This window comes from Dendropsophus ebraccatus, unplaced genomic scaffold (genome assembly GCF_027789765.1).
Source record: "Dendropsophus ebraccatus isolate aDenEbr1 unplaced genomic scaffold, aDenEbr1.pat pat_scaffold_1529_ctg1, whole genome shotgun sequence".
Taxonomy (NCBI): Eukaryota; Metazoa; Chordata; class Amphibia; order Anura; family Hylidae; genus Dendropsophus; species Dendropsophus ebraccatus.
In genome coordinates this window covers 3,604-11,889 of record NW_027208951.1, presented here as the reverse complement: position 1 = coordinate 11,889, position 8,286 = coordinate 3,604, and the positions used below count along the sequence as shown (strand labels likewise).

General features: G+C 45.1%; 1 pseudogene; it reads right to left on the bottom strand.

Annotated features, from left to right (window-relative positions):
* Positions 1–5,926: 5,926 nt before the first annotated feature.
* Positions 5,927–8,056, bottom strand: LOC138775319 (DNA-binding protein inhibitor ID-2-like; annotated as a pseudogene).
* Positions 8,057–8,286: the final 230 nt, after the last annotated feature.

Here is an 8,286-nt window from a genome sequence, read left to right as displayed (position 1 = left end):
ACAAGTTCCACCCATGACTATTGGGAAGAAAACTTGCTCCTCCACATAGCTTTAGCAGCTTTCACAGATCTGACAGCTCCTCGACACTTGAACTTTACTTGTTGTTACTAAACCCTGAAGGAAACACTTGTTACTTGCGATGTGCTAAAAATAATTGACTCAAAATTCTTTGCGATGGGGAAAGTTCTTATGAATGTTCCACCCATTAATGTAAACAGAAAAATGCAGCCCGTCTGCAATATACGGTGTACATAATACAGCTGGTCTTAACAGTACGGCATCCACAGGCACTATCAGTGATGGGACAACCACCATGCAGGGGCCAGTGAGGGGGCCGAACATTATGTTTTATCTCTTACTAGTTCACAGGTTTTGCAGCATGCTTTCCTTCCTCCTTACAGTGTTAAAAACTGGCCTTTGAGGGGCCTGCAAAAGGAGATCTCACTCTGATGGACCATGCAACCGTGTATTACATCCCTACAGCAGTGATGGGTTTGGGGGTTTGTTAAGATAGGACACCCCTTTTAAGGTGCAATGCACTCTTTCTAACATAGACACGGTATTATTAGAGGGTTTAACTGCTCTGATCATATGATTCCATAGAAGTGGGACCACATGGAAGGCCATTGTAGTCAGCAGACACCTCACCAAGCAATGGTGGTGAATTCAAGCAATATGGCACCAATGTCTAGGATAAGATAAAGCTAGTTATATACACTGAATAGGCACTCTAATAGAGACCCGCATCTAGTAGTACTTTGGCCTTTAGGACTACAGGAATTCTTCATGGCATAGATTCCACTAGGTGTTGAAATCATGCAAAGAAGATGACCCTCGCCATTACGCCTCCTCCACTAATTTCTGAACCTGAACAGTTCACACCTGACAGAAAGGTTCATTGATTCCTGCTGTCTGACCCTCCCATCAGCATGGCTGCACAGAGATCCAGATCCTTCTGGCCAGGCCATGTTCCTTCGCAAAAATCGGAATCCATCTGAACAGGTCCATGTTTCTCCAAAGAGATCTGGATCCATCTGTCCAGCCAGGTTTCTCCAAAGAGATCTGGATTAGAGATGAGTGAACCAGGTTCGGGTTCAAGTCCATCTGAACCCGAACATTCGGTATTTGATTAGCTGGGGCTGCTGAACTTGGATAAAGCTCTAAGGTTGTCTGGAAAACATGGATACAGCCAATGACTATATCCATGTTTTCCACATAGCCTTAGGGCTTTATCCAAGTTCAGCAGCCACCGCTAATCAAATGCCCAATGTTCGGGTTCGGATCGACTCGAGCATGCTCGAGGTTCGCTCATCTCTAATCTGGATCCATCTGACCGGCCATGTTTCTCCAAAGAGATCTGGATCCATATGACCAAGCCATGTTTCTCTAAAGAGATCTGGATCCATCTGGCCAGGCCATGTTTCTCCGCAGAAATCTGGATCCATCTGAACAGGCCGCGTTTCTCCGTAGAGATCTGGATCCATCTGACCAGGAAATGTTTCTCCACAGAGATCTGAATCCATCTGACCAGGCCATGTTTCTCCAAAGAGATCTGAATCCATCTGACCAGGCCATATTTCTCTGTAGAGATCTGGATCCATCTGGCCAGGCCATGTTTCTCCAAAGAGATCTGAATCCATCTGACCAGGCCATGTTTCTCCAAAGAGATCTGAATCCATCTGACCAGGCCATATTTCTCTGTAGAGATCTGGATCCATCTGGCCAGGCCATGTTTCTCCAAAGAGATCTGAATCCATCTGACCAGGCCATGTTTCTCCAAAGAGATCTGGATCCATCTGACCAGGCAATGTTTCTCTGCAGAGATCTGGATCCATCTGACCAGCCATGTTTCTGCTCAATTATTTGCATTGTTTTGTCCATTATTTGCATTCTTTTGTAGCCCTCTAGACACATTAGCTAGACATCAGCGTTGTATTTGGCCGCAGTTTTTATGGCTGACCCCTGCCATTCTCTTTCCCACCTTTCATCAATGAGTTGCTTCCAGGGTCCCCCCTTTCACTTGATGTTTTTCCTCAATCATCCTATTCTCCATATACTCTCCGCACCATTACATCAGAAAACGCCACAAGGTTGGCAGTGAGATTCTTGCCCTGGCTAGTCCAGCAACAATGACCAGACCCTCTAAGGGCCCCATGTCAGTGTATATGAATAACGTATACTTAAGATTCCTCTACAAAAATGTATATGAAGAACTGGCTAGCAAGTCCGTTGATTATTATATTACACCACTGGATGGTCGATTTAACAGGTTGCTGGAGTGCAGAGCGGCCATCACAAAGACACCTAACTATGGATGCGCCCAATGTTCCGATGGCATCTCATATCCAGCGTTCCCATCTCCGGCCTGGATCTGTGCTATCCTGTCACCTCCAGGCCATGTTGCTCAGGGCCGGATCTCCTCTCTCAGCACACAAAAGTTTTGCATTAAACACTTTCGCGACAGCAGCATAGGAAATGCAGCTTTACTTTTTTTTCCTATCCAGGAAACGTCTACCTAAAAATACCCTGACTGCAATGTAGTGATCTGCTGTGTTTAACCAAGGGACGCTGTGAAGATGAGAGATCGGCGGTACGGCCCTGCTCCGCTGTTTAATCTGACACTCCCGGGGCCGGCTGTAAGATTAGCAGAACAGGAAGGAGACCAGAGTGTTTATCAGCAGGAAGAGGCTTCAGCTACTGGCCAGAACTGGGATACTGTCTGCTTACAGCTCCAACCTGTCACACTGCAGCTGTTGCTAAATTACAACACCCATTGTCCACTGAGGGCATGATGGGAGTTGTAGTTTTGCAACAGCAGGCATGCCACAAGTTATAGGAACATTGTGCTACAACAGATACAACTACTGCAATGCATCCCTTGGCAGCTAGAGGGAGCCAAAGAGCTGCTAATCTGCTGCTTCCAGACACGAAGGATCAATGCAAAAACGTGAAAATCTGCTACACAGAGAATAGAGGCTTTTGCCACCTCTGCAGATCGGTGTATGGATTTTAGTAACTTTTTTTGCTTTTATATTAACTAAGTATTTCTCTGTGCTATACAAAGTGCTATGATCTTAAAGGAATTCTCCAGGAAAAACTCATGACAAAACTGCATGCAAAGTCCTCTCAGATCAGGGACAGAGAACCTGCAGCCCAACAGCTGTTTGCAAAACTACAATTCCTATCATGCCTGGACAGCCAAAGCTTTGTGAAAAGTTCTGTAACCACTAGAGGGCCACAAGTTCCCCTTCTTTGCTCCAAGAACACGCTGTTCCTTTAAATTCTTAATATCCTACATAGTTTCTATAGATATAGGGTAGTAGGAAATATGGATTATACATAACCAATATATGGAATATAGAAATTATTTTATTGTAGTCAACTAAAACTATGCAGCATATCTGTGGTGTAAGTATATGACTTATCTACAACTCCCATCATCCTCAATAGCTTGGGGGTGTCAAGCTGTGCCAAGGGGTACAGATCATATAAAGAACTATTCCAACCCCCAGATCTCTTACCATCATATTAAATTCATGGCCTCTAAGGTTTTATGGTGATCTAAGGTTCTCAGATGTTGAAGGGGGCCACAAGGTCTTTTGGCTAGGGGCATAACCAAAGGAGCCCATAAGGTCCTATACCTATATGAGGTAACCAGTTACTATAAATCAATTACTATAGCTCAGGGCATCAAGTTTATCAAGCTATAATATGGAGGCTATAATATGGCCACCATAGGCCAGTCGTCTATAATACAGACGGAAAAATACGTATACAAATCCCAACCCGACTATCTGATGGCCCAAGGTCAGGTTAGGACTGATGTTTGTAATATAGGGAGCCGGTGCGTTTACACAGATTTATCCGACAGATTTTTGAAGCCAAAGCCAGAAACAGAACAGGTAATAAAGACTAAGGTTTCTCCTCTTTTCAAATCTGGCTTTGGCTTCCAAAATCTGTCATAAATCTGTATGTAAACGCACCATAAGGCTCTTTTATACAAGCAATTGCGGGTCTAAGGCAGGGATGGGAGAATCTTCTGCCCTTCAGCTGTTGCAAAACTACAACTCCCATCATGCCTGGACAGCCAAAGCTTTGCATGATGGGAATTTTAATTTTGAAAAAAAAATAAAATAAAAAAAGAAGACTGTTTCCCCATCGCTGGGCTAAGTAGTAGAACAAGTTTGTAGTGTTATATGCCGCCATATTAGGCACAGACTTCAGTATCTGTAATACAGCTGCAAAAATGCGTCCATGTTACGGTTATGAACCCTGCCTTAAATTTACACAAAATTTCCAACTCTTTAGTTCCATGTAAGAATCATGCACCAATGTTACCGAGAAGAGTGTGCGACACTTATTCATAGATGAACTCTTGTTTCTGCTCCTAAGTGGTTAAACCATGAATGTAGCATGCTGGGAGTTGTAGTTTCATCGCTGCTAGAAACCAGTCATAAGCCAGCAGCAGGGTTAGGTCATACAGAAAAGTGTGAATACCCTAACCCCATGTAGGATGCCGCCATTGTCAGCATGTCCTAGTCCATTACCCTCCCTGCTCCGGACGCCCTGCTTACAGCTTCTCACGACAAGGGTTACGTCTTCTCAAGTGCTCCATTGTCTGCCGTGATACAAGTTTATGTGCCAGTCATGAGTGTAGGAGGAGGGAAGAAGTTACCCAGATCTATGATAGATGACTACACACAACCCTGGCTCAATGTGTGGTCAACAAGCGAGACGGCCAGTGGATTTCCTTATCTGATCAATGCATTGCTTGTTTTAGGTCTCCCCCTTCCCAATAGTCCTGAAAGCCCCCCTGGCCGCCTTCCTGGCTGCTAACCTGTCAGGGCACTGTTTGGATAAGATGAGTACACTTTGGCTTCCAGGCCTGAGAGATGGATTTTGTGTCAAGGGCAAGGAAGGGCAGCTGCTCCAGACTGCGCGGCGCCTCCCAAACACCTGTTTAACTCAGGTTAAAGTGTTACGGCGTACAGGTGAGGCTTCTTTTTACAGCAGCGCAAGCAATACCTTGTCTTCAGTTAACCCTTTCTAGCACAACTCTAGGGAAGGAAACAGCAAAGTTTACCAAAGTTACCAACCAGCAATATAGTCATGTTTTATTGCATCCTGTATACCCAATATAGTAGAGGTGTAGAACAGGCGATACAACGCCCCAGAATCCTTAATTTTAGGGTTACGTTTAGACTGGTTTCACATGACTATTGAGTATTTTAATAAAGAACGAGTCGAGAACACACAAGTACAAATCTTGCTGTCTCGCCTCTAAATTCCAATCCTGGTTTTGTCTGCCAACTAGTGAGTAGATTTTGCTGTGTGAAATATATAAAAAATATATAATCAAATTGAAGCCATGGTTCCTTTAAGATGTTAGATTGTAATATAACCAATACCTAGAGTTTACAGCCTAGTCTTTTCATATATTACTATTTTTTTTTAGTGACTCCATTATACAGGTATAACCACCACTGGGCACTTAAGGTAGGTGCTAATGTTCAGAGTTAGTGAAGCCGCACACATCCAGCACAGAAAGTGATCGATGTAGTAGAGCTGAATTTGTCACACACGTTAACAGAACCTATGTCAATGGACAAACTCCACTCTACATCGCCAAGTCACACAACTATTAAAGATGACAGGACAGTCTGGGCATCCAAAGTCACCACCACCGCCTAAGGTGGCGACAAGAGCATTAGCATTTCTGCACCAGTCACTCACACCAATGATTTATGTTTTCACATGATCGAACATGAAAGACGACCAAAGTCTCCTGGATAATCATTGACTGGTAATGGGGGTCAAAGAATGTGAATCATATGGAGTCTTGGCACCCAGACTAGCAATGAGCGGTTTATACATTAACCCATCGGGGGAGGTCGTATATATGAGTAAGAGGCACAGAACTAATGTAGTCATTTCAATAAACACCATTGATTTATTCTGTATAAAAAGCTTACAACCAAACTTTTATAAAAAGTTCAGCATGATTAAGTCTCATCATTACACATTTGCAGAAATGGAACATCCCTGCTACTGTACAAGGGGGCATAAGGGTTGGGGGTGGGGGTAAGAGGAACTTTGAATAAAGAGTTCACAACGTCTTATTTATCTATATACAACTTGTCATCGAGTCCAGTCCGATAAAATCTCTATAGCCGGATCCTCCGTCCGCTCATTGCCTCCAATGCTTCACCTTTTTATTTAATAAAAGGCTTAAAAAAAGCTGATGGAAAAGTGGCAAATCCCTTGTGGTACGATGATAACTTCCACTCCCCATGTAGGAGAGATATAGTATAGAATTAAGCCTTCCGCCTTAGGAAAGGTCAATCGTAAGTCTTTTTCATAAATAACTAAAAACAGCAGTCCAACAAAAAAAGAAAAAAAAAAAAAAAAAAGCTTGGCTGGGAATGGGTAGGAAAAAAAAAATAGGGCAAAAACAAAAAAAAAAATTGGATGCGAGTCTCTTTTCATAGCCACATTGAATCCCCTTGTTCCACAAGCTTCTGTACAAATGCAGTACTCAAATAATGAAATAGAGAAGTCTTGTAGCCATGTTGTGCAAAGAAAAACACAGTCAATGTGAACACCTGCAAGAGATTGAGAAGGAGGGTTTTAGTGGAAGAGATCAGTAGACAGACTGGCGCCAGTGAGGAAGCCACCACTGCACATTTAACCAAACACTCATGCTCCAGATGTACACAGGAGCTGGAGGTTAACCCTTACCGCACTGGAAGCTACGGGCTGCAACAAGCTGGGTGTCCGCCACGCTAGACCCCCCACAACCCCATTAACCCTTTAACCCACAGACAAAAACAGCACTCTTGTAAAAACTATGATCAGTTCTGCAATATGCAACATAGCAAGGGGTGACCCTGGGGTGTCAACCCATCAAGACGACCTGTGCAAGCCGGGTTTCCACAGGTTAAACGGTAACATATGATGGGAGAAGGGGAGGGGGGGGGGTCCTCAAACTCGTTCTGTTTGGATCATTTAAGTGCAATGAATGTAGGCGCCAGTCGGCTGCTTGCACCAATTATTTGATTAAACGCAGCCACTTTAAGACGATGACAGGAGCCCGCAAGACGTTTAAGGCATTACTGAGAATTCCCAGCTTGTCTGCGGAGGGGGGGGGGGGTTTAGGAGGCTTCCAATACAAGGTTTAATAAAAGGAACCTCAATGGATCCCCATCTAAGACGGCACAGTCTACACCACGGCGTGACACTCACCATTTTGCTTAAGGACAAAGAGCTTTGCTGTCATTCGTGATGAACTCTGTTGATAGATCAGACGCCTGGAAGGAGAAGAGGAGACAAGCACGTGTTACTAGAAGGCGATGGGATGCGGATGGGAGAGAGGAGGAGGAGGGGGGATGATGGGGGGCACAAGAGGAGACAGAATAGAGGGGGATCAGACCAGACTAAGGGGGCATCATGGCCACAGATTTTTTTGCAATATCTGCTACACACCCAATAATAAGATGATGCTACAGTATATAACAATACAACTGATGTATGAATGAAATGTATACAGCATCAGGGTTATAGAGTGCTATGTTATTGTAGCAGGTTGCAGATTTAAAGGGCCAGTGTGCCTTGTGTAGCAGGCAGTGTCTGTACCTGCAGGGTCAGGATGCTGATGTCTGTGTTCAGGGTGGTCAGGGGGCTTCTGTTGGGGGAAGGGCTGGACAGCCTCGGGTGGTGCAGGCTGACTATGCTCGGGTGAGAGTCCAGGGCGATCTGCAGGTCCAGGATGTAGTCGATGACATGCTGCAGGATTTCCATCTTGCTGACCTTCTTGTTCTGCGGGATGCTGGGCACCAGCTCCTTCAGCTTGGAGTAGCAGTCGTTCATGTTGTACAGCAGGCTCATAGGGTCATCCACTGGCGTTTTGCTCCGGGAGATGCCCAGGCTATGCTCCGTCAGGCTGCTTTTCGGACAGATCGTACGGGGCTAAAGGCTTTCATGTTTTGATGTTGAATTGTTATAGAAGCAGCGAATCCCTCCCCGATCTGATCGATTACACGAACTAGGAGCGCGACTGACAGGCTCAGAGTGAGCAGAGCGGCCAGGAGCAGCGCCTTATATACCCAGGCACGGAGCGGCTGACAGGTGGGCGGGGCCCTCTGATGCTGATTGGCTGCGAGGGGCGACCGCGCTCTACTATGGCTGGCAGTCGAGACTCGCGGAATGTGAATTTCTTCCGCATTCTAAACCAATGAGTGGCACCGGGGGCGTGGCCTGTGTCATCACAGCTGTGCTAGTAAATAGTCG